The 27,211-nt window shown below is 43.2% G+C and overlaps 1 long non-coding RNA gene across 1 annotated transcript; it reads left to right on the forward strand.

Moving 5' to 3' along the window:
• Positions 1-1,510: 1,510 nt before the first annotated feature.
• Positions 1,511-19,392, forward strand: LOC146257415 (uncharacterized). The gene is made up of 3 exons (XR_014729851.1): positions 1,511-3,113; positions 7,657-7,707; positions 18,766-19,392. It is a non-coding gene; the product is annotated as an uncharacterized LOC146257415 (long non-coding RNA).
• The last annotated feature ends 7,819 nt before the right edge of the window (positions 19,393-27,211 follow it).

A 27,211-nucleotide genomic window follows, 5' to 3' on the forward strand; every position in this document is an offset into this window, starting at 1 on the left:
GCCATCGGGGACCACAGTGTGAAGGAAGGATTTGTTTCCTGAAGGATATGTGCCTGTAGCACATTCCTGCCCTGCTTTGCAAATGCTTCGAGAGAACTGAGGAGAAGAATAAAAGCTGTGTCACTGTGCTGAGTGCATCTCGCATTACTGCGTGTCTGAAACAACAAAGGCTGAGATTTGCGAGGCAGCTCTGTGTCTTAGTCAATGACAGTGGGACGATATAACATTTTATATAACATTGTTAAACTGACTTCATCTAATCCTCATTCAACACACACTGACATTCACATGTAGGCCTATGCACATGCGCTCTCCCACAAGGTGCACACAATCACGCACACATAGGCGTATGCAGCATTAAAAACCATGACAGAATGTGATTGCTTCAGTATCTTTTGGTCAAAGAGTAATACCACAATTTTGACCAGGGCATTAAATTGTGTCATATTTTTGGATGTTTTCATTATTCTCTACTTAATTATAAGAGTGGTGAGGATGATAAGTAGTTTTACCAATGTTATTCAAGCATTTTTTCTGTATTTCTGAGTTTGTGCCTCTTAAATAGTTTCCACCAAGTTATTGGCATGTGAATGCAATGTTTTTTTTCTGCAAAGGAAAAGGTTCAGATTTGGACATCCCTCGAGTCTTCATCCAAAAGCAAAATTCCAGTGACTTCAGCAAGCCACCAATTGAGGTTTCCGTCCACAAGACAGGCAAATACTTCAATCCAAACCTCAGGAATGCGTTGTTTGCTCAATTGAAAACAATTTAAATGCAGATTTTGGTAATTGGCTTTAGAGGTTCCTTTTCTCTGACTGTAAACATGTGTTAGTTGTTCGGGATAGGATTCAATTAAATTAATTTGATTAATTCTGAAGGAATTCAAAGATTTGAAGATTTGAAGTAAGTGAGTGTACATTTTACACAAAATGTTTTGTTTGTGTGTTGTTTTACAACTGTTGTCTTTTTAATGATGGATCTGTGTTAATCTAATTCAGTGACACTTCCTTAACGTTCCTTCGTTCTGTCAGCATTAGTTTTACATTAAGATTTGAACAAAAGACAACTATTCTTATCGTCACAGTAAGAAGTATTTAAATAGGACTGCAATATACGGTGTGGATTGTTAATTGTTGTGGATTGTGGTGCTCTCACCTGCCCTATTTCTCAGACTGTGTAGCTTACAGTCGGTCACGAAATAGAGGTGACAAAAGAATCCTGGTTTAGAGTATTTAAACTACTTAATAAAACCTGTTATACAGTAGGCTATCTTGCACGCTTAGTGGTCTAAAAAAGTTATCATTTGTCTGGAATAAAACGCCTCTCATTTGTGGGTACTGTCATAGGTTAATCTTTGTTGTTCCCGCCTTACGTTCAGCAACAATGAAGAACGTCATTGGTGAGCACATTTGACACTCAAAGTGCATAAATGGTGGGCGTCATTGGGGAGTGTTTCAGTTAGAGTTTGATTGGCCAGCTGTTGCTGCTGACGTCATTGCTCTGCCAGCTGATCGGAGTGAGAAGCCGGTTTGAAGGGAGTTGGACAAGACTAGGCAATTGAGAACCAGAGAGGACGCGAGAGACTGGGAAACTAGGAAACTGGAAAGTGAAACTGGGGCGGCGTCATATTTTTATTCGAGAAGTTACATTCTAGTGCGTAATAGGTTATAAAGGAGAGATAGTTCACTGTTTAAGTAGCGCATATTCCTGCATAGAATAGCCTAATATAGACTCGTTTCGTCGCGAGGCATCGGAACTGTCATACTTGAAGGATAGTTAAGGTGTGGCTGTCTTTGAAATGTTTTTTTTATTACTATCCTTTCGCTTTGTCAACATTGTAAGGATCTTAAAACCTTACGAAATTCTCGATTTCAAAGGGGCGTGTGATAATGCATGTCGTTTTTTAACCTGACCTTTTCGTTAAGATGACATAAATCATAGTCTGTCAATACCACTTCGAAATGCGTAGTGCCCACTTAATTATAAACACCCAAACGTTTGTTTTGACAATTATTTCATTTAAAACGTATGTTAGCGTAGGGTATTTCATGAAATGGTGGTTGCAACTTTATAGTAGGAAAACCAGATGAATAGAAAGTCAACGGGGCCATGGGCGTGGAGACGGAGGCTGGTCGGTAATGTTCGGTACCGTTGAGACGATAGTGCTATAGTCGAGCATTTATCGCTTGATCAATAAGCAAACAAAATTATGACTAATTGATCAACCTGATGATACATTCTAAGTTAAAACGAGGAAGAAGATTGTCTTTACAACAAAGTAAGTTCATAGGCATATAGACTAATTTAGAAAACGAAGCATTACTCAATTTAAGGACAAACTTCACTGATATCAAAATCTACATAATTAGGCTACCTCATTCAACAGTGGATGTAGGGATGGGACTTTCGACCGACTGGTTACTTTATTGAAATGAAATATTCTTAGTCTAGGCAATTAAATAGTTAAATTAGAGTGTCGGGCTTTCGCTGACTATTTTAGACTTTTAAGCTTGTCCATAGTTTAGGGCCAATCTTGTCTGTAAGTTTTTCATTCTTAGGTTGTTCATTTAGATTTGTTTTAGGAACTATTCCTCGTGAAACCGTTGCCACCTTGTCGACGTTAACTATGATTTCACATGTAGCCTAGCTAACAATCATCTGAACAATCGAGGTTTTGTGTAGTCCTATCGCCAATGTTAAACATTAGGCTTGTAGCCTAAATCTAAAGGCAATGTAGGCCTAATATAAACGTCTATTAAAAGCGAAGGCGAAACATTAGGCTTTTATCATTTCTAGCTTAGGACTCGCTATATCTTACTCATTTTGCAACACTAAAATTGTTGCAAACTCTTGTTTATATATCCTAGTTTGACCAAATGTTTGTCAAAAATGAAAGAACTTAACGCAAATTCCATGAAGCCGCACCCATAAATCGCAACATGGATGCATGGTTTTCCTGTAGGGCCTAAATGCTTCCAGTCTTTTCGCGTCTTGAAGTTTACATGTTTAAAGTCGGCCTAAACAATTGCACAACCAAGGTGTCAAGTTGGCAACAGGTCATTAGCAAGATCGAAGCAAGCTCCAATGTTTCATCGATGTCGCCTCTGATAAAGGTAAGATTTAATCTAGTTTCCTTTGTCTTGAGTGTTTTATCTGGTAGAGTTGTCCTCCTTAACCTGTAGAATCCAAGTGCATGAGCAAAAATCAAGGGATTGTTTTTTCATACAGGGAAAAGTTTAAGGATGTCTGGAAGGGGGTGGTTTGGGTGGACTGTTTGCATGAGTTTTTGATCCCTTTTTCTCAACTGTTGAACAAGTGTTTGAGACTTTTAACCCTGTTTGTCTAATCTCAGCAAGATATTTCAACACCCAAGAAAGAATGAGTTAAAAAATGTCAGATCATGAAAGATCCTCTGAACTATGAAACTTAGTTATTACTCAACCCTGCATGTGTTCACTTGTGTAAGTTATAACAGCGATACAGATAATCATGGTCCAAACCTGATATTCCTCAAATCAATTCAGCATTGATGCTGCCTACTTAGCATCCACGGCAGTATTCCACCACCAGCAATCAATTTAGTCTAAATTACAGCAACTTCCCTGACCCCCACTAGGCAAACAGCTCCAAAACGTTGACTTGTCTTTGTGCAAACAATGGCCATTTCTTTTCTCCAATGACTTGTCTTTTTTCCCAGAGGGTGACATTGATGCTTCATCCCTATTCACGGGGGAGGAAATTCAAAAGGTTGCCTAGTTGGTTGGCTTCCTGCTTCCTACTGTGTTCACACAAGCTAACTTGGATGTGTGGCCATGGCAGACAAGGCACCTTATTTAAATATATATATGTATATGTATATATATATATATATATATATATATATATGTATATATGTTTGATACCTCTGGATGAAGCTATGACTCAAGCGATGCAGGCTATCCTACAAGTTCTTGCCACAGTCTCAATTCTGTTCTTTTCTACCCAAATAATTCGAGAACAGCTATCTCTGTTGGAATTGTGATATGTAATTACTGAATACCACATGTTACAATCATATTCAAATGATCAAGGTGGCACTATTGAATGCTCGGTCCCTTCCTACCCTCTTGTTGGACAATTACTTTTAGAATGATGTCAGGAGAGAACCTCCCTACTCATCCCTTAGTGGAAATTGGGGTGAAATTTAAGACCGGTTTTCTCACAAGGCTACGTGTTCGTTCGTTGTATTTAAAGGAATCCATTGTCTGTGGATACAATGACATATTGTTAGTGTAGCCTACATTTACAGTGAGAAGAGTATATATGAAAAGACTGTCTCTTCTGGAAAAAAGATGGTGAACTTTGATTTTGAATGTTACAAATGACTGACAGTTTTTGACGGCTTACATTTCTTAGTCTCGCGCTAATCAAACCTAGTACCTTGGTGTTGCAACAAAATGAATAAGGTCAATTCAAGAAATTACTTAAACTGTAGTAAAGGCTATTTGAAGTAAACACCAAATTGACCTCAACCCCACCATCTGATTATTTTCCAAAACAACTTTTGAGAAGTCACTTATTCACGCAGTGTGCTGTCTGTGTTTGACCTAATTAACTATTACAGAGAAACATATTCTCACTCTTCTGTGTTAACCCCCCTCAGTATCCTGATTGTCTGGTCATAATGTGGTAAATATTGTGGTGATTGTCCGTTCGTGTGTGTGTTGTAGCAATCTCTGTCTGCATCTCCTCATAGCTGGATGAGATTCATTGAAATGTCCAAATGACATTTGTGATGTCCATAGCACCACTCCCCAGACACGCACACACTGACTAGCATTTCCTACCATGGGAGAAGCAGGGAGCATGTTTGCAATGTAAGATCTTCCTAGGTGTTACTGCCCTCCCTCTTTCCTGCTCTAATGTTTGTGGTCATAGCAGAAGTTGTGTGTGTGCACGTGTGTTTGCAGGTATGCTGGGCCATTTACAAGTAAGTGCAAGAGGGGGCAAGAGCTAAAAGATGCTAACCTGCTATTTCCATTTTCCAAAAATCATCCTCAACCTTGCATGAAAGATGTAAAACTCTACAATGGACAGCTCACTCTGATCCTATTTTGTATTAAACGCACCACAAGTTATTATGTTAGCATTAACATTAGCATTGTAATGAATTTCCTATTGAGCTGCATACAGTGATTGTGTGAGGCTGGTCCATTGACAGTTATTGATGGGCTATAAGAGAATTCCCCTTTGGGGTGAGGAACTGCAGTGGAGGTGCGGAAGAACGAGGTTGCGTGTCTGGAAGTGGCCACACCCTGGGCCTCTGCTGTGTAGGCACTGCATGCTTGCATCAGTGTAAAATATAAGATGGATGCCCGTCTCACTATGGTGGTTGAGATAAACCACAGCTTGAAGAAAATGAGTTTTACTATAAAATATACTAGCCAACTTAGATGAGTGGGCTGTGGAAACTGAGTGGGCTGAGCGGCCGGACTTGCTAGAAAATGTGTGAACTTGGCGTGGTAAAATGTGTGCATGTGTGAGTTTGGGTAGTCTTAGTGTATGCCTGTGATGTTGATTCATTCAGACATGCAGAGTCATTTCTATGTCACGTGTGTATGAGCACACCCGCCCTCCTTTGAAAGTGTGGTGGTCGTCTGCATCAACCAGTTGTGTTGTATAAGGGACACAGCTCTGTGAGGCTGTCTGCTGTCTCAAGGATAGGCAGGCTCACTCCCTGTCTGTGCATGCTCTCTCTCTCACGCACACACACTTTTAAGCATCCATGGCCAACTGTGTGTGTGTGTATTCAGACTGAGTGGCCTTCTGTACTGTGCGGTTTGACTCCCCATAGATGGAGGTCTCACAGTATGCACAACCCTGTAGAACATATGGTAGAAAAAAGGAACTAGGCCTAGCGGGGAAGTGGGTTTTATCCTCCATACTGTGGTCTGGTTGTGGGAAGAACTCTACGTCCGCATGAAAGCGGAAGAGCTACGCCTTGGGCTTCCGTTCCGTCCTTGTGCCTCCATGTTCCTCCTCACCTTGACTGTGTCAGCCTGACATTTGGACTTGTCTGCTACGTGAACGCTGTGCTCTGGTGAGCTGCCGAGGGACAGTGTGTCAGTGTGTGGGATCCCTCCTGTGATTGAATGGCCGTCAGGTTTCCTTTTTTCACATAGCTGTGTGAGTGACCTAGTTAAAGCACCGGTACCTATTGTGCCTTGCGGTGGTTGGATCGACGCTCCTGGCTCTCTCAGGCTCGCATACACACCCAATAACAAGAGAAAGTGCAGGTACAGACACGTATCGGTGGTACTTTGCATGTACATACACGTAGGAAACGTTTGCGTGTGTGGCGTGGGGTAGGGGGGTGGGACTCGGAACCCTTTTCATGGTGAAAAGCATCCCACTCTGGCCCAGTAGCATAATACCGTTTATAAACCCGGCCTGTCCTAGATCGTTCTGGGTTTGTTAAAGGAGCCGTGTATCAAGTTTAAAGTTGAGAATCTGGGGTGGGGCAGGGTAACAGAGCAGGCTGCAGAGAGGAAGAGAGAGGTGGGGGGGAGGTGAAAATAAAGGGAAATGAATCTTAAGAAGGATGGCTAAGGTTGGTTGAGGTGGAGGTTGAGGAAGTGACAATTCTTAGATGGAGGTGCAGAATGTTGGAGGTTGAGAACTAGAAGTAGTACAGGGAGATAGAGAGTAGGGATACATTGAGGGACAGAGTGAGTGCTCGGGCCAGGGCTCGTGTGAGGCTGGGGTGCTGTAGAAGCTGCCGCGCTCAGACAGCGTGGAGGTCCAGGGGCCTCTGCAGACGGGAGAGGAATTTCAACCATATGTACTAGGCATCCCAGGAATGCACCCAGGCCTAGCAGAGCTGACCAACGGAAAGACACAGAGAGAAGTGTGTGTGTGTGTGTGTGTGTGTGTGTGTGTGTGTGTGTGTGTGTGTGTGTGTGTGTGTGTGTGTGTGTGTGTGTGTGTGTGTGTGTGTGTGTGTGTGTGTGTGTGTGTGTGTGTGTGTGTGTGTGTGTGTGTGTGTGTGTGTGTGTGTGTGTGTGTGTGTGTGTGTGTGTGTGTGTGTGTGTGTGTGTGTGTGTGTGTGTGTGTGTGGAAAGACATGGAAGGAGATGGGGATGGTTGGGGTAAAGGTTAAGAAAAAGAAAAGTGTAGGGAGAGAAGGGTGGAGAAGGATGAAAAATGTGGAAGGCAAGACAGGATGGAGGGACAGGGGAGGACGAAGGTGAACGGAGGGAGGGAGGAGATGGAATGGTATGAGAGATAATAGAAGGGCAATTGAAGGAAACTAAACTTGAAGCAAGACAAAAGAAGCATGGAGAAATTGTGCAAAGAGGACAGTAGCTAAGGAAGACTAAAAGATGGAGATGGGGGGGGGGGCGGGGGAAAATGACTTTTCTGCCGGGAGAAACCTGTTGAGTGCAGTTCTTTGCATCAGAGGAATATGTATTTCTGGAAAAGGGCTACTCTTGCCACATCTGAAAAACATAACATAAATGATCTTAAATCAGTCCTTTTTGTATGGAGTTTGCCGACAGTATAGGGCATTTTCATAACATTTGGTGGAGTATCTTTGAGCAAACTGTGTGTTATTAGTGTGATGATGATTACTAAATTTCTGGAAATTGTAACTTTTTTTCTTGTTCTTTCTTTCAGATATTAGCCAAGGTGGTCATGTCACATGGAGACTGGAGGCCTGGTGTTGTGGTAAGTTTAGTTCAGCAGTCAGTCATCACTACATTGACTGCACAACTTACTCAACTCTATAATGTGTGATGATATAGCATCAATACATGTGTGAAAGGATGGAGTCACATGTCAGTGGATGTTTGCACAGCTTAGTTTGGATTTAAAGTATGTAATGAGCAAATACGGAATTGATTCACTTAATGCATTCATGTGGCAACCAGTGCTATTTAAAGATAGCTTCACTTAGTAACTAAGGAGTTCTGATCATATTGTATCATACAAATTATGAAGAATTTAATCACACAGTCTGACTGTGATCAGACTAACTTCCTTACTTGCGAGAGAAGGAAAGCTTTGTCATCACGATGACTTCAATTGCCAGGGTAGTAATGTCAAAGTGATGTGAGGTTGGACATTGTGTGTATGTGTGTGTAGGTATTCATTACATTCTTAGCTGGTTTGCACATGGTGTTATCTTTCTGTCTTGTGAGTCTGTGTTCTTCTAGAATGTTCCTTCAGTGGAATGTGCTTGCAGGCCATCTGTGTACATCTGTGAGTGTGGAAGCAGCCTGTGCTGTAGCACACAAAATGGTGGACACGCGCGCTCACACAACATTTTTCACTCTTGCCCCCTAATTTGGTTTTCTTCAGATTCATAGACATTGCATTGCACACACAACTTCTCTCTTACTGTCACATGCAAACAAACTGTCTTGCGCGTTCTTGCTCTCTCAAACAAGCCACACAAGTGGCCCCCTTCCCCCCGATCACGTAGTGTACGGTGTGCCTGAAGATGTGGTCAACATTTTAAGTCAACACCTCTCATTAGTTCTGAACCTCTGTGTACCCAAAATACACAGTTTAAAGATGCATCTCTACTCGTACATTGCTGAAAAAAAAAAAAAAAAAAAAGAATTTAGCTATTTTTAAATGTTCATTCTCATCATGACTCACTTGACAAGATTGCAAACAGAGACTACACCAGTCTAACCCTAAAGGCAGTCAGCAATTTCTTCCAACTATTTTCAGTTTGTAGTCTTATAAACCATAGTGCACATGCATATGGTTCAGTCCTTGACTCGTAGTGACGTACAGATTGAAAGTTACAATAGACAGACGTGGATATCTGAACTCCACTCATACAGTATCCAGTGTGTCTGTGCCTGTCGTACCAAGTAAGGAGGTTGTCTAATGTGGGCCAGATGTGTCCCAGTCCCCTGCAGCAAGAACAGTGTGTGGATACATATGATATAGATGGTTGGATAGGAAAAAGATGGTTAGATGGACGTGTGTGTATTAGTGCTGTCAAACGATTAAAATATTTAATCGCGATTAATCGCATTAATGTCATAGTTAACTCGCGATTAATCACAATTAATCGCACATTTTTATCTATTCTTAATGTCCCTGATCTTTTTTTCAAATTTTAATGCTCTTATCAACATAGAAAAGTGGTTCGGATTGCTTTGTGCAAATATTTTTTTTATTGAAAACAACATTGCAATCGCCTGGCTTTGACGAGGGGGCAGAGAATTCGCATCAGCTGTGTGCTTGGCCATCAAGTGGTATTTCAGACTGGACGTGCTGCGATGATAGCTCAGTTTACAAGGACAAAACACACAGATCACTGGTCTTGTCAATAGAACCATTTGGCAACTTTTTAAAAGCAAACTTTCCATTCAGAATCTTATTGGCATCCATTTCGGCATCTCGCGCTCGTCATCCACTCAAAACCTAACGTTAGCCTACTACCAGAGAATGTCTAATATCCGTAAACGGGCTCTGCTACTACTCTTTAGCCAGCTCGCAAGCCAAACGAGTGTTTGGCGTGCCTGTTTTGTTTCCGGTCTAGCTAGATCCGGTGTGGTGTTGTAGTTTTTCTAACGTCGGTAGTTGTTGCAACAGCATGTGAAAAAAACTACAAAGTTTGCTAGGCCAAAAAGAGCGTTAATCGCGCGATAAAATAATTGACGCCGTTAATTTGGGTTTGCGTTAACGCCGTTAATAACGCGTTAAACTGACAGCACTAGTGTATATATGCATTTTCTGATTCATCGGTCTGTGCCTTGAATTGAGCCGTTGCACAGTTTGAGTAATGTAGAGCAGTGAGTGACCAGCGTCCTCCCTCGGCCCTATACCGGAGGACTGGGTGTGTCCTCATGCATCATGCATTGAAGAAGCACAGCTCGCCCCTGCCTCATCTCCACCATCTGCCTCCATTTCCCTCTCCTCCCTTTCCATTAACACACACCTCTTTTCCCTCCCTCCCTTTTTCTTCACTCTTTTCCGTCCTCTCCCCCCTCTTCTACTTCCTCTTCCCCATGAACCCCCTCCCTTCCGTCTCTTCTCATCCCTCACTTCATACAACTGTTCTCCCAGGGTATGGCGCGCCAGAAGGCAGACATTAGAGCTGAGACAGTTTAGGGGTATTCCGATGGTTCTTTAGCAGCTTCAGTGTTGCCCCACAGTGTTTCTGTCTATTTCTCTCTCTCCATAACTGTCTAGCTGTTCAGTTTGCTTACTGTTGTGTTTGCAGGTGAGATGGCAACCAGATTAATCTGTTTTCTTGAATCAAAGTCAAAGTTCACATGGATGGCGCTGCAAGGAAGTGCTCGGAGCTGGGCAGTCAGACATAGACACTTACACACGCATCCAGACACACGTACAGCACACAAACCCACACTCTGGAACAATGTATGTATTCACACACAGTCCCAGTCCTAGGAAAGGGGGATGGTGGTGTTTGGCAAATGTAAATGAAAGTAATTAAACTGAATTATTCATTTGCTTCTTACCCAAGTTCACCCTTCTCACACCCCGTCTCATCTCCAAAACTATCCAATGCTGCCTGTTGTCTCTTTTCAAAATCTATCTCATTCTATTCTTCATTAAGTTTGGCTTTATTTCTCTGAGGACAATAGACTATTAGTGTATTATTATTATCAGTATTATTATTAGGATTCCTCCGTAAGGAGGAAACCTATTGTTATTGGTGGTTTTATTATTTGTAATTCTTGTACCATGGGAGTCAATGGCAGCCCCTAGACCCCATCGACAACTTTTTGTGAAATTTGGCACACTCATTAAGGACAGTTTCTTCTATACCTACACCAAGTTTCATGTCTCCCATTAGACCACTCTAGCGCCACCAATGGGTCAAAGTTGGACTTGTGTTTACACACGCAACTTTTGAACCGTATGACTCATTTTCAAAAATGAGGTACCATTGGATTCCCTGGATCAAGCCGAGTTCAACGCACACCATGGCGTTAATTTCCGGTTATATAGATTTCCCGCCATTTCCGGTTTTATCAAAAACCTTTGAAAGCCTACTCCTCCTACAATTTTTGTCATATCTTCTTCAAAATCACCAGAGATGATCTTCAGACCAAGCCTCACAAAAGTTATCAAAGGAATTTTGATCCTCATAACCGTCTGTCCGGTACAGCCAATCAAATTCATCAGAAAAGCCGCCAAACAGGATGTGAAGTCATGTCTCAGCAAATCTTTGAGATATCAACACTAAACTTGGTAGATCGGAGGAAGACACTACAACATGTTACCATGTGCAAAGGCAAATTCATATCTCAAAAAATGATTGATATAAAGCAAATTGAACTTATCGCTAACGCTAAAATTATGCTTTACACATCAGCCATTCAAAAACTGATACTCTGATTCAATCACAAGTTCATATGAAAACTCTTGAGAATGTTCATAACACAAATCTGTGAAAAAGTTGACTGTAAGATGAAAGGTCGATTTTTGGTGAATATTTGAAACATGCTTGCTTGGCTAATTTCTAGGCAAATTTCCAATGAATGTCTCCCTTGCTCCTCCCCGCGCGTGCTCCAAAATCTCACACACACTCAGCCTTCCCTTGACACACGCGCGGCCAAGACGCACACGCAACATTTCAGGAGAGTGTGGGCTGACCAAGCCCCCACTCATTCCTTGGTCTTTAGCAAAGGCCCATGTGGCTCTTGATGGTATTGCATTTCCGATTTTGTATGCAATGGTAAAAAGGTCTCAAATCCTGAAACATTGATAGTGTAGGCCGAGAAACACTTTAACAAAAGCCCATGTGGATCTTGTTGGTATTGCATTTCCGATTTTGTATGCAATGGTAAAAAGTTATAAAAATCCTGAAACATTGATAGTATAGACCAAGAGTAACTACCACACCACAAATGGCCCACCATTACCCATAGGTGGCGCTACAGGCCACGCCCAAAAGCACAAAGATACAAGGCTTTCTGGAATGGATAGGCTCAACAAGCCCCCTCCCTTCACTTATTGGCTTGAAAAAAAGGCCCATGTGGATCTTGATGGTATTGCATTTCCGATTTTGTATGCAATGGTAAAAAGGTCTCAAAATCCTGAAACATAGATAGTATAGGCAAAGAAACACTTTAACAAAAAGCCCATGTGGATCTTGTTGGTATTGCTTTTCCGATTTTGTATACAATGGTAAAAAGTTATAACAATCCTGAAACATTGATAGTATAGACCAAGAGTTAGGCCGAATCCCAATACTCCCCCTTACCCCTTCCCCTTCGTTTTGCGCGTTCCCGTGAGAGCTAGTGGTGTCCCAATACTCTTTTTGAGCTAGGGGAAGGGCTAAGACTAAGGGGTATACACCCCTTAAAACCAAGTGAGGTCGGGAGCTTACTTGAAACCGAGGGCTATGTAAAAACTGCGCGACCGGCAACAAAGGCGGCCAGATCATCCAGAGAGTCCGCTAAATATAATATTTTCGGCTTAATTAATTGATAAAAAAATTATGACAGTCATGTTTTGTGTTATTTACAGTCATGAACATTTATATTTGCAACCATTTTCCTAATTGAAACGTTTCTAAAAATCGCTAGTTTGGTACGCTAATATTACAGTGCTGAATTGCACAACAGTCCCGCATTTCTTTGACTAGCATGTCTACAGTTTAAAGTAAACTCCATTAGCAGCGAATTTTGTTTAAATCAGTGCATAACACTACTTGCTTTGGAGGTATCGATACGTGCTAGATGACGTACCTGTAACCAAGTGCTGTCCCATTTCTTAGGGCTATGTAGCCCTTACCCCTTAGTTTCGAGGGCCAAGGGCTAGGGGTAAATTAAGGGTAAGGGGTAAGGGGAAGGGGTAAGGGGGAGTATTGGGATTCGGCCTAACTACCACACCACAAATGGCCCACTATTACCCATAGGTCTTCCCTTGACACACGCGCGGGCTTGGCAAGACGCACACGCAACATTTCAGGACAGTGTGGGCTTACCAAGCCCCCACTCATTCCTTGGTCTTTTGCAAAGGCCTTGTGGATCTTGATGGTATTGCATTTCAGATTTTGTTTGCCATGGTAAAAAGTTCTCCAAATCCTGAAACATTGATAGTAAAGGCCAACAGTAACAACAACACTTTAACAAAAGCCCATGTGGATCTTGTTGGTATTGCATTTCCGATTTTGTATGCAATGGTAAAAAGTTAAAAACATCCTGAAACATTGATAGTATAGGCCAAGAGTAACTACCAAACCACAAATGGCCCACCATTACCAATAGGTGTCGCTACAGGCCACGCCCTAAAGCACAAAGCACTTCACTTCTTGTGAAGATTAAAGCACTTCAGTTCTTGGCTTGAAATAAAGGCCCTTGTGGATCTTGATGTTATTGCATTTCAGATTTGGTATCCCATTGGAAATTCTGCAGCATTGATTTTTCTATACAGTTACAATTTGTCAAGAATATACATTTTTCAATGGTTCGCAATGCTTTACATGTAAGCCAGTCAAACAAGTTCATATGAAGACTCTTGAGAATGTTTAGTACACAAATCTGAGAAAAAGTTGACTCTAAGATGAAAGGTCGATTTTTGGTGAATCTTTGAAACATGCATGCTTGGCTAATTTCTAGGGAAATTTATAATAAAATGTGTCCCCTGCTCCTCCCCGCGCATGCTCCAATTTCTCACACACGCATTCTTCCCTTGACACGCGCGGGCTTGGCAAGACATACACGCAACATATCAGGACTGTGTGGGCTGACCAAGCCCCCACTCATTCCTTGAATATCAGCATAGGCCCTTGAGGACCTTGGTGTCATTGCATTTCCTACTTTGTATGCAATAGTAAAAAGGTCTCAAAATCCTGACACATTGACAGTACAGGCCAAGAGTAACTACCACACTTTACCCAAAGCCCATGTGGATCCTGTTGGTATTGCATTTTCGATTTTATATGCCATGGTAAAAAGTTTTTAAAATCCTGAAACATTAATAGTATAGGCCAAGAGTAACTACCACACCACAAATGGCCCACCATTAGCCATAGGTGGCGCTACAGGCCACGCCTTAATGCATAAAGATACAAGGCTTTCTGGAATGGATAAGCTCACCAAGCCCCCTTCCTTCACTTACTGGCTTGAAATAAAGGCCCTTGTGGAACTTGATGGTATTGCATTTCAGATTTGGTATGCCATTGGTAATTCTGCAGCATACATTTTTCTATACAGTTACAATTTGTCAAGAATAAACATTTTTCAATGGTTCGCAGTGTTTGGAGGAATCCGCCATTACTGCTTGCAGTTATATTTATTATTATTATTATGCTCACACACACACACACATATAGCCAGTGTTTGGTTGTGTCTGTTGTGGGAACCTTTTCTGCAGGATGTCTCTACTGTCTAAAAAACAGGATGACCCTTGATATATATACGTCCTGTTTACACACTTGATACAACACATACAAGCCTACATACATGCGTAACTATCCTCAAATACTCTACCTAGCAGCCACCGCACAATAGCAAACTTCCAGTATTTATGCCACAGGTGGCTTGTTGTTAACAGTAATTATGATGACATGCCATTTCCTGTTTCCTTCTCCATCCTATAACGTCGACATAACTTCATTTGCAGTTAAGACTGTCTGTTCCATATGAAATCTATTATTCAACAACCACACAGCCCGGATCAAAGCATGCTTTGAGCTTACTTGTGTATGTGGCAACCAGTAACCTGTGCAGGTTGTCGTATGTGTGTAGGAGATTACTCGCTATGGTGTAAATGCCACCAGATTGCTGTTGTCTTAGGTGGTTTGGTAGGATGGTTAGGCTTGGTTGTTTTCCGATGCTAACACTCTTCCTTTAGCCTTGAGTGGACGCAGACCCTGAAACCATGCATATGCATGACTGAGTGCACTGAATAATTCACTGTGGTCCTGTGTGACAGTGCAGTCAATGGGTAATGTGTGTGTTTGCCGTGCATGCGTGTGTGCATGCGTACTTGGTAGCTGTCTCCAACACCTTACAAAGCCAGATGAACACAACCCCTTATAACTATCAGGAAGCTGAGCAAATTTCACTTATCTTTTTTTCTTGCCTCACTCTCTTTTGGTTCTTCCATCTTATTTGGAAACCTGACCTGTTTCTTTATCCATCCGTCTCTCCTTGTTGCTCCCCCTCGCTCTTTCTTGCTCCTTTTCACTTTTCCCCCTCTGAATCTGTCACTTATTTCAGGCATTCTGCCTCATTAGTTGGAAACCTCTTGTTGCTACAGTACACCATTGTTGTTATGGAACAAATATTTATCTTGAGTCTCTAATAAGCCATACCACCCTTATCTACCTTTTGTTTTGCCAAATGTACATAAACATTAACATGAAAAATCTATCTATGATATTGAAATGCATTGACAAAAAAATACTTGGACATAGGTAAAACGCTATATGGAAATCATCCAGTCCATCCGGTAGCTGTGACAAACAGAATACAGAATATTTCCGCCATGTCATGATTCATAGATCTGCACCACCCCTCCTTCCTTGTCCAATGTCGGTAGTGTCAGTTGGCATTTCATAACAGGAATGCATTGTGGGTCTATTCCCATAAGCCTGTTGTACTTCAGTCAGCTGGTTTATGATTTTTTTTGGTTCATGATTCAAACAACACTGACTGTAATTCACAAATGGGAGGGGAGAGAAGATGAAAAGAGAAGGAAAATAAGAGGAAAGGAGAGAGCAGCAGATGCCTTCATATTACTGGGTGGGGCTGCCTTTCTACCCATTTAACGCATGCATACTCATTCTCCTGCTTATGCATGCATACTGGCTTTCTCCTTCTCACGCCAGCATGCTCACGCTTCTACACACCACTACATCTTTGCCTACACACACTTTACGGTCTGGATCTCAGTCTCACATACTGTACACCATCTTCTTTTTCTTTCACACACTTGCGCACACATACATGCACTGACACCACTCGCAGACACGTACACAAGCACACCCACACACAGACACACATGCTGATTCACACACGTCTCTCCCTGCATCGGCCCCTCAGTAACATTCATTCTGACTGGTACCCAGCATCTCTTTCATAGACACACAGCAACGGTTATAAACCTATTATGACAGGGCCACCAGTGGGCTTAGGTCTCTTAGTTAGATTTAAGAGTTCATCTTCAGTCAGACACACACGGCTCAGTGCAAACAGCCCCTCTCCTCCGCCTGGTAATATCATTCTACTGTTGGCTGGGGGAAGGGAGTGACTTGTGTATCGATCTGCTGTTGAAAGAAAGTTATGGCGGAGGGGCAGGGCTATTATTTATGGTGGGATGGCAGATTGGGTGTATTCCACTGCTGTGATTGTAATTTGAATGTGGCACACCACAGGAGTTGCGTGTACTTCCGCCTCCACGCTCTCGCTTTCTCTTACTCTCTTATACACACACACACACACACACACACACACACAAACCTTCTGACGGCTTGGCCTTTTCGGCCGGTGGTCAAAGCGTTTCTAAGTGCCAGAGTTTGACGTCAAGGGGCCGTTGTTCTGATGAGTGGTCACTGAGTCGCTGGGTCTCCTAAGCAACGGCTTTTGCGACCCAGGGAAAGCTGCAGGGGTTGAAATATGAGTGTGTACGTAGTGTGTGTGTGTGTGTGTGTTTTCCCCTCCTACACAGCGTAAGTGAGTAATGACTTCATTTGGAGACCAAAGACTGTGCTCTGTAATGCACACATACTTACATATATACATACGGACAGAGCGAGAGTGGGAGATAGACATTTCCAGCCTGTTGCTTTGGCTGACTATTTGTCCGGGAAAGCCACTGCATTGTGCAATAAATCAGTCTTTGGGTACACAGTGTTCCATGCTCTGGGAGGTTGAGCCAGTGAGCACGGTACTGTACGAGTGTAAACGTGGCACAGGTGACAATCTGATCCTGGAGGGGCGTCTCTGTGTTGATCTTTAGACTTGAGCTGTACGCCATGACGTTTGTCCATTGTTGAGGCAACACTGTGGTAGAATGGAGAAGACCTACCTCTGCCTGTTTGTTTACATTTGGAATAAAGGATGCAGGGTTGGGTGGGGGTGTAAGGGAAAGTAAATATCACCATGTCTTTCTGTTACTTGCCTGCTGACCCCTTTCCACCGCAACCTCCAACCCTCAACTCCTCTCTGTCTCCCTCTCTCGTTGTCTGTCTCTCGCTCGTATCTTGTATCAAATACCTTAGACATACAAATGCTGGGAGCTGGGCTGTGGGCCGCAGGGGCAGGTGTGTGGTGACCAGACTTGTCCTCTGGTCTGTCAGGAGCCGGTAAGAAAGGCTGCAGGTGCAGAGCATGCTGCACTTACATACACCACTGTAGGTTAGCCAGCTGTGCTTCCACACCTCTCCGTTAGAACTGGTGCATCTGACAACAACCACACATCCAGGTTATAAATGAAGACGCTGAAAGGAAACACATCAGCTAAACTAGCCCCATGCATTTTATTATATTATTTGGAGATGGACTCGTAACTCCCCTTTAGACAAATCCATGGTATTAATTTCAACAACCTACCACCCTTACTGCAATTCTGCAGCTCTATAGCTCGCTCGTGGGTTGGTCAGTTGGTCCACAAAAATGACAAGTGCATACGTAGTCCCAGTTATTGCAAATTTGTGCTTGAATTCTTTCACTTGGAATATTTTATCCTACTCTCTGTCTCTCTTTCTGGATACACAACTGCTAAATCCACTACTACAACATCCAGTCCTAGATCCACTACTACTACATCCACTTCGTTCAGGAATCTGCTTTTCTGAACCAGCCCCAGGAGGATGAGTAAAGATTGGTTCCATTGAAAAGGGCCTTGGCAGGCTTGCGTGCGTGTGTACACAGACCTTGTCTGGCTCTGCGGAGGACTGCGGACTGGGGCTTTCCACTGGAGCTCAGAGCTGCCCGGGGTTCACTGAGTTGGTGGGGTCATTGAGTTGACTGGGCTGCTGAAAGCTGGCTTACCAAAGTCCGCACTGTCCTTGAACAATGTGGAACCCGTTTCTGTGTAAATTCTGTTCTTCTGAAAATATGCTTTCAAACTTATTTACTTGTTCACAAACTAAACTAGACAATACCAAGTCAAGATGTACTTTTTGATAGGCTTGGCAAAGCCCCTTTGACAATAGTTCATTTTAGCATGGACTCTGTTTATTTCAGTCCTTTCTCATTTGTCCTTATTGGACTTCAAGAGGATGCAAAATTACATTATTATTTAAAGGAACCTGTGTTATTTATACCTTTTTTATAGGCTTCTATAATGTGTTTGGAAACCTCCAAGAGCAAAACTTTCTAACTAAAGAGCAAGACTGTGCTGTATCAACACTCGTACCCAGCTAGCTACAGTATCTGTATTCAATTATAGAAGGAACGTAGAGAATGTGAAAGCAGTAGCTGGCATGGCTGGTGTTAGGCAGCTCAAGTGAGGAAAGACATGACCCCAGACATGCGTTTACTGTATTGCAACATCTGAAACTGCACACTCAAAAATGGAGGTACGAGACAACAATTCTGTACCGGTAGAAAAATGTCCACTCAAAGATCCAGTCATGGTCTTTGCCAGAAAACCACCTTTTGATTAACAAAAAGGAAACAAAGTAATTTAAACCAAAAGAAAGAACACATTTGTTTGTTCCTGTTTCATCCAGTTAGGATCCAGCACACCTCTGTCATTTTTGGCATACTGCAAGATCCAATGTGTCATGCAGTTGGACTGAAGTATTTTTCTATCCCTCCTTTATCTCTCCATCTATAGATCCTGCCTCTGACCAAAGAAGAAGAGGGCTTGTGTGCGTGCGCCCACGCTGTGCTCACTGGCTGACCCGCAGGAGTTCTTCACTGGCAAGCTTTATGTCCTTGTGTACCAACTAAAGCTGCCAGCTGAAGAACTGTTGTGGTTGGCTCTTTCCTGCTCTTGCACCCTACACTGAAGAACTCTCCTCCCACCGAAAGGAGGCATGCATGTTGGCATCTGTGGTCCTGTGCTTATGTGATGGAGTCCATACCAAGGGGACGGTCACTTCCCTATGCAGGTGCCTTCCTGTTCGCGTTGAACATGTGAAATAGAACCACAACCAACTGGAGCTGAAATGTAATGTCGGTACATACCTGCTCACACAGGTGCCTGAGAGCTGTGGCTGCATAAGGGCTGACACGTTTTGATTTGGTCTGAATTGTGTTGCATAAAAGTTTACTATATTTTATTTTGTTCTGTATTGCACGGAATGTGTGCAAGCAGCACATGATAGGCATTGGCCAGACACTACATTTGGATTGTCCTCTCGTCTGGTAGTGAGGTACCTGAGATCTGTGGCTGTGTAAGGGCTGATACATTGTGTATTCTGGGTCTCTTTGCATAATAAAAAATAAATCACTAAGCAAACCTTTCAGTTGTGGCAGTGTCATTTAAAAAATGCAACACAGAACACAACACGCTATGCACCTAGCAACATTACATTTACTATAAATTAAGCTCTAATGAATAAAGCCCGTATTTGAGTAGACGTTTTGGCATCATGTCAATGGTGTTTATCTGTAAAACAAATATCTCTACATGGGAGATGTGGTACACTGTTCTAGACAGGCCTGTGTTCTCTGGAGTGGGGCCCGGCACTTCTGACATGTGTTTCTGTTTATTGATGAGCCTAGGAGGCACTGCCAGATAATGAGTGATGAGGGCATCCAGACACCTCGCAGCCCTGTTTCACTCAATCGCTCTGGTTTAACATTTTGTAATTTTACATGAGTACTACTGTAAACTTTCGCTCGCCCACTTTGATGGAGAGATAACGCTAGACAGATCACCGCAGATCCACCAATGGCTAACCCTTAGCTCACCATAAATCTCACTTCAAGGGTGGGGGCGGCGCCTAGAACAGGATATGAGAGCGCTTCCCTCTAAAACCTCCCGGCCAGATGAGAACAAAGGTAGAGAATGTTCTTGCCGGTTAGCAGAACCAGATGCCCCCACACACACGGCTTGTGTAACCAAGGGCTAGGCAGTAAGCCCTAAAATCTTTTCTTTTTTTTCTTCTTGTCTATCTCCCTTGTCTAACCTGCCCATCTTTCCTTTTAGGTGTCTTCTGATCTGTCTGATTGGTCTGATCCTGTCATTTCTATTTGTGACCGTCTTTGCCTCAGTCTCCTCGTCACTCAGTCAGAACTTTCTTACCCCCTTCTTGACACACTTGTACATGCACACACTCACACACACACAGACACACACACACACACACACACACAGTGACCCCTTCATATTGGATTATGTCACTTTCTTAAAAAGATCCACTTTGGCAAGCACTGCCGTTTACCCTGTGATATTGTAATCCAGCAGTGATCTCAGAGGTGTGTGTGTCTGCCTCTGTTTTATCAGGTCATTGGCCAAGGTTGCCTCTGTGATCCGTTCTGAGGCGATCTGCCTGCAAGTGCATTAAGAGATTGCAGGGCAGCGTCGCGCCTCGACTTAAAGACATACACTTAAGCCTCCACGTACTTTACCTGACTGGACTATGTACAGCATGTGTCTGCTGGAGTCTTCAGGTGGCTCATTCAATCTTCATTCAATGTAACTGCCAATAACCTGACCATGACAATAGGCCTATGTTAAAGGCTATTGTTATTTGATGTAACCACTCCAAATTCACAGTTACAGTAACCTTTATGGTGGGAAATAAAGTGATTTAACTCGAGGCTTAACACTTGCGAAAGTAAAGTACTTCAATTGCACAGACATGTATATGTCATTGGTGATTTACACCAACTATTCACCACTATCACGCAGTAGGCTAGGATGCTAAATCACAAATGGACATTGAACCTTTACCTAAATGAAAAGTACAAAAAAATAAACAAAATAGTATCCAGATTTTGAGCATGTCTACGCCAGCAGAGAAGGCATTGTATCCCTGGGTTCACTCAACCATAATGCAGACGCGCGGTCTGGCAGATGAATAATGAGAAGGAGACAGAGGTGGACAAAGAGATGGAGCGGGGGGGGGTAATGCGTTAGGCGGCCCAAGGTGGGCAGCCTGGAGAAAGAGAGAATGCAAACCTTCTCCCACCTGCAAACCATCCTTATGCCACTGTCAGGTGAGTGTTATTTCACTATAGTGTGAGAAGCTCTAGCACCATAGTGCTTCAAAAGAAAAAGAAAAAAGATACAATACAAGACTTGTCATTTTATTTATGCTAAATAAATGAAGTTGCACTAAAATAATACATGTTCTTGTGTATTTTTTCCCCTTAATGCTTTCAGATGAGTAGAGTTGATAAGCTGACATTGTCTCCTACTGTAAATAGGCTTTGGAATTGTAAGAGTGGTCATCCATAGAATGAGCTAATGGGTTTCTTCCTGTTTCAGCCAAACCTCAAATACACAAGTAGCTTATCATAGGTCATGATAGGAGCTTATGTAGGTTGAGCTGTTCTGTGAACAGCAATAACCCAAAAGGTCAAGCTTATTGTAGGTAGAGGGTGATCGTATCCTGTTTTCCCCGACATTATATATATATACCCTTTGGCTTATGTAGTGTGCAATTAGCAATGTCCATGAACAACCTTATGCGAGGAGGGTGACTCCAGATCATGTTCAGAAGATGATGTCATAGGTCCCATTGCACTAGCCAAAGGCCATGACCCACTCAAGTGTCAACACTCTTTGCTAGCTATCCTGACGAACAGTCTCAACTCAATTTCTCTGGTTAAATGGCCGTACTGTTATGATGACATTATTTAGTTATAGGGGAAAAGCGTTTCTATGCATTAATTTATCACCTCATACCTGTCATTCGGAGATTAACGCTGATCAGAGAACCGTCAATCAATTGGGGCAGGGCCAGCCCCAAAGAGGTTTTCAAACCTTTCCTAAATTCCTGGCTGGGTAAAATCGTTTGAAAGCAGCTTAGGCAGATTACCCCCGCCCTGATGACAGCTGATGGAGGGATCATTGGGAGTTCACCTGATGAAATGTCCAACAACCCCAGCAGTGAGTTTCCACAATCCCACACAGGACCTTTACCCTGGGAGCCTAGCTGCAACCTGTGAACCTCAACAGGATCGGTCAATGTACTGGCCAGGGGAGAGGACAGATATTATGATTTGAACAAATATATGACTACAACTATGACTACACCTCTGTTTGTGTAGTGCCCCCCCCCCCCCCCCGGCACACACACTTACACATTGACTCCTTTCTTCTGAGCTAGTTTTGCAACCTGAAATATTCATTACTATTAAAGGGCTTCATGTTGAGTACCTTCAATACCAGCTCTACTCAAAACATGCTCCCAGACCACTGTGTTCTGTGCTGTCTCACTGAATGATAAGCGCAGACTTATCAGGCTGTTTACACATCTGTGATTTAAGAGAAAGTGGACCTAGAATGGTATAGATCGGTCTCTGTTGCCATGTTTGGACAGCCCCGGCCACTGTTGCTGAGAGGTCCGATGACCTCATCAGGTGCTCCCTGGAAAAAAGGTTGTGTGTGGTTAAAAGGGAGGTGGGTTGTGGGGGTGATACTTTATAAAAAGGAAACTAATTTGTGCTATATACAGGTGAAGACAGCCTGGTTGAACTTTAAAAAGAAGTGGGGCAACACGGACAGAGGGCAACCCTCTGTAGGACGTCTTACAGAGTGCACACACATACTGGAGACAGTGACAGTTGCCACCCTCCAGACCCAGTTATCCCCAAACCCCACTTCCCCAATTTGTTTCACATCACACCCAAGCCTGTAGCTAGTACTGGTTTACAAAGACACTTTCCGAGACAGATTGTCGGAGGAGGGAGAGGATGTTTGAGTAATTGAGCTGGAAAAGGTTAGGGAGAAAGAGAGAGTGGAATAGAGCCAGAGAACAAGGTGGTTAGAGGAAACCAATGGAGAAAGGGAGGTATTGTATTTCACGGATCTAATGCTTGCTTACTCAATCCAGAGGCGCATGACATCAGAATAGGTGCCCCCATCACGCAGACTCATTCCTTTTCCTTTCCACTAAGGGCTCGTTACATAATTCTTTGGAAAGTCTGACCAAGAGCGACACACATGTACAGACCAGACAATCTTGTTAAAGGGGGAGTGAGTGTTGGCTAGACACACACACACAAGCAAACCCACACGAATAGTCAGACATAATACATCTTTTCACACAAATGCAAAAACATTATTATATATATACACTGTATGGACATAGTACATACTGGACTTATATTCATATTTGTTATAAATATTTCATTTTTATCCCCCCCCAAATTATACTGCCTATGTTACACATACATTATATATATATATATTGACAAAAAGGCAATCACACCCACAAACTACTGACAATGGTCAGTTTTCAAACAATAGATTTACATCTAGTATTTGGCAGTCATTTAATAGATATACTGTAATGTAGTCCTTTCAGAAATGTATTGTGTACCCTATAGCGATTGTCAGACAGACACCAAACAATTACGACTACAATACCAACAAAAAAATGTCAACAACAGCATCAACAAACAATGGAGAACCTCAATACACAGCATCAGGATACAGTCCACACATACTGGAGACTGACCACCCCTCATGTACAGCATCAGGATACAGTCCACACATACTGGAGACTGACCACCCTTCATGTACAGCATCAGGATACAGTCCACACATACTGGAGACTGACCACCCCTCATGTACAGCATCAGGATACAGTCCACACATACTGGAGACTGACCACCCCTCATGTACAGCATCAGGATACAGTCCACACATACTGGAGACTGACCACCCTTCATGTACAGCATCAGGATACAGTCCACACATACTGGAGACTGACCACCCTCATGTACAGCATCAGGATACAGTCCACACATACTGGAGACTGACCACCCCTCATGTACAGCATCAGGATACAGTCCACACATACTGGAGACTGACCACCCCTCATGTACAGCATCAGGATACAGTCCACACATACTGGAGACTGACCACCCTTCATGTACAGCATCAGGATACAGTCCACACATACTGGAGACTGACCACCCCTCATGTACAGCATCAGGATACAGTCCACACATACTGGAGACTGACCACCCTTCATGTACAGCATCAGGATACAGTCCACACATACTGGAGACTGACCACCCTCATGTACAGCATCAGGATACAGTCCACACATACTGGAGACTGACCACCCCTCATGTACAGCATCAGGATACAGTCCACACATACTGGAGACTGACCACCCCTCATGTACAGCATCAGGATACAGTCCACACATACTGGAGACTGACCACCCTCATGTACAGCATCAGGATACAGTCCACACATACTGGAGACTGACCACCCTCATGTACAGCATCAGGATACAGTCCACACATACTGGAGACTGACCACCCCTCATGTACAGCATCAGGATACAGTCCACACATACTGGAGACTGACCACCCCTCATGTACAGCATCAGGATACAGTCCACACATACTGGAGACTGACCACCCTTCATGTACAGCATCAGGATACAGTCCACACATACTGGAGACTGACCACCCCTCATGTACACATGTGTCTTCTCTCCCCAGTTCTGCCCATGCCCATGTAACCATCCATGACTGACAGGAACAACCCACGCATGTACCTTATGGGGGTGAATCGTCCAGTAGAAAAAGGCTGTGCTGCAGATTACTCAACAGTTATAAATAACTCTCACTGTACCTTAAGATGCTTTTGTCTTGTGGAAGGGTGCTCAGAGTTCAATGTAACCTGACAACTTAATCTCTTGTAAGAGAGAGGTGAAGGCCGGCGAGCGAGACACAGCGTCTAGGATGACTTTGCTACTGTTTCCTATTAAGACTTGGGGGGGGGAAAAGCGTAAGACTGTCACGCTGCCAAAACACACACATACACACACACACACACATATGTAAGAAGACATTTCCTGTACCATAGGAGTAAAGGCAAACTAAAATAGTTTGCTGGCCAAAAGCAACTTAAAACCCCCAAACCCACATAGACAAACGGAAATATAAGGACAGACACACACACACATACAGACACGCAATGAAATATATCCTGTATGGGGATGATATAATGTGCTGTCTGCAGCCCAATGACTGATTGTACAGCATGAAATGAGGTGGCTTACAGCAAAACTGAGATTCAGAACGTAAAATAGAATGATTTAGAGAATCTTCAGTCAGCTTTGATTTCCTGTAGCATATGGTCAGTTATTGTACTTGTGATACCATGGATGTGTGACATCTGTTATGTCCGAAGTTAGATTCAAAGATCAGAGATCACAAGGAATGGACCCAGGCTTTCCCATGATGCAAGACTTCCTGGTGTCGCGCACATGCTTGTGCACTTGTGTGTTATGCATGGTTGTGTTTGTGGATGTCTATTGTACATTTCAGTGTGAGTGTGTGTTTGTGAGTATGTGCACATGCCACATGCAGTATCAAAGTGAGAACAGGCTGTTTTTGATTCAAGTCGGCTGCTAGGACCTCATTGCCATGGAGAGCAGGGTGTGTGTGTGCGCGCGTGTGTGTGTGCGTGTGTGTGTGCGTGTGTGTGTCTCATGCATACTTGAGGAAATTGTCAATAGCTGCTTGCCTAGAAAACGCATGGCGAGGTCAGCAACCTCATTGGTTCCCTGGAGGCCAGATGGTTGACATTAGAACATGCCTCCAGGTTGTCGATTCTTACACACAAATTATGTGTTTAAAATCTTACCATTTCAGGCAGTGTAAAAACAATTGTTCCGCTACAATTTTAAGTTTGGTGAATTTTATTGAAAAGATGTGAGAGGATAAATCCTGCTAAACTAAACCATAGGAAATACAGATGGCGATCATAAGACATGACATGATATGAATGGTGTCCAGATTAAAGCATCCACCTGCCTATCCTGGGCACAAACAAAAGACTTTTTCAACTGGAGCAAGAGGAGGAGCCATACCAAAACCTAACCAATTATAAAACTCAGGTCTGTTTCCTGTTTCAAAAATGTTACGACCTATCGGTTCCTAGAACGGCTAAGGTAAATGGTGTCTGGCTTTACGAGGCCTTTTGGTTTAAAAGTGTATTGAGGTCAGACGAGTAAGGCAGACCCCTCCACCCCCTCCCCCAACCCACCAACACCACCACCCCTCTGGTCTAATCCTACGGCCTGATACGACCCATAGATTAGGCTAGCACATAGGGGAATGATCAGTTCGATTTTGTTTCTTTCTGTTGACTGCACTTCAGTTGCACTCAATATTCCAATTCCCCCCCTTTCCTCCTCAACTCCTACTGGCTCTGCTGTGAAGGTCAATATTGCATCTATACTCGGTTTGACAGTGTTAAAGCGTTGGAATCTGTAAAAAAAAAATGTTTTTGAATTATTGTTGGGAAATACCAACTTGATTCGTTTATTGATGAACAATGATGCAAACATTCACAACTGTTTTTGTGTGTGTGTGTTTTATATGAGCATCATTTTAGTTTGATTGGGTTTCATGTCGCTATTTGTAAAGCATGTTGTATAAGTGCACTGGGGGCTTTTGTAGTCCAAGCTGTTGTTTAAAGTCAACACTAGGATTAGCTCTATTAGCTCCTCGCATGGACACAGTGGGAGTTACACAAGTATTAACTGACACCATGTCTAACAGAACTCAAGCTTCCGATGCTAATGCTAAAGCTACCATTTGCAGTACCCAGAGGGTGAAGGAGTAAAATGTATAGAAAACTGTGCCTTCCAACCACCATCCCAGGATATCACAAGCTCAGGTCATCTGACCTCCATTAGTATTTAAATGTATAGAATAGCCCCTGACCTGTGTGTTCCTGAGGCCAACAGTGTGAGCAACCGTGTGTGTGTGTGTGTGTGTGTGTGTGTGTATCTCCCAGTTTGTGTATGTGTGTGGCCTTTGTACTTGCTGCTATGTACAGAGGTATGCAGCTAAAGGTCGGGGACAGGCAGGCAGGCAGGGAGAGAGGAAAGGAGGGAGGGATGGGGCCCTGTCAGGGAGAGCTGTGGCCTGGACTGTCATAGGGGCAAGGAGCCAGAGAGGCCAGCCTTGCAGAAGGACAGGGTAGGAGCTGGGGCATAGTTCTAGATTACACCAGTTTCCCTGTTGTGATAGTTCATTAGATGTCTGTACCAGGGCAGACTATTACAAAGAGGTGTGTTTGCAGGCCCAAACAGCTACATCTGCCCTGCCCTGCAGCTCATACACACACACAT

This window comes from Hypomesus nipponensis, chromosome 15 (genome assembly GCF_054491055.1).
Source record: "Hypomesus nipponensis isolate SF chromosome 15, ASM5449105v1, whole genome shotgun sequence".
NCBI lineage: Eukaryota > Metazoa > Chordata > Actinopteri > Osmeriformes > Osmeridae > Hypomesus > Hypomesus nipponensis.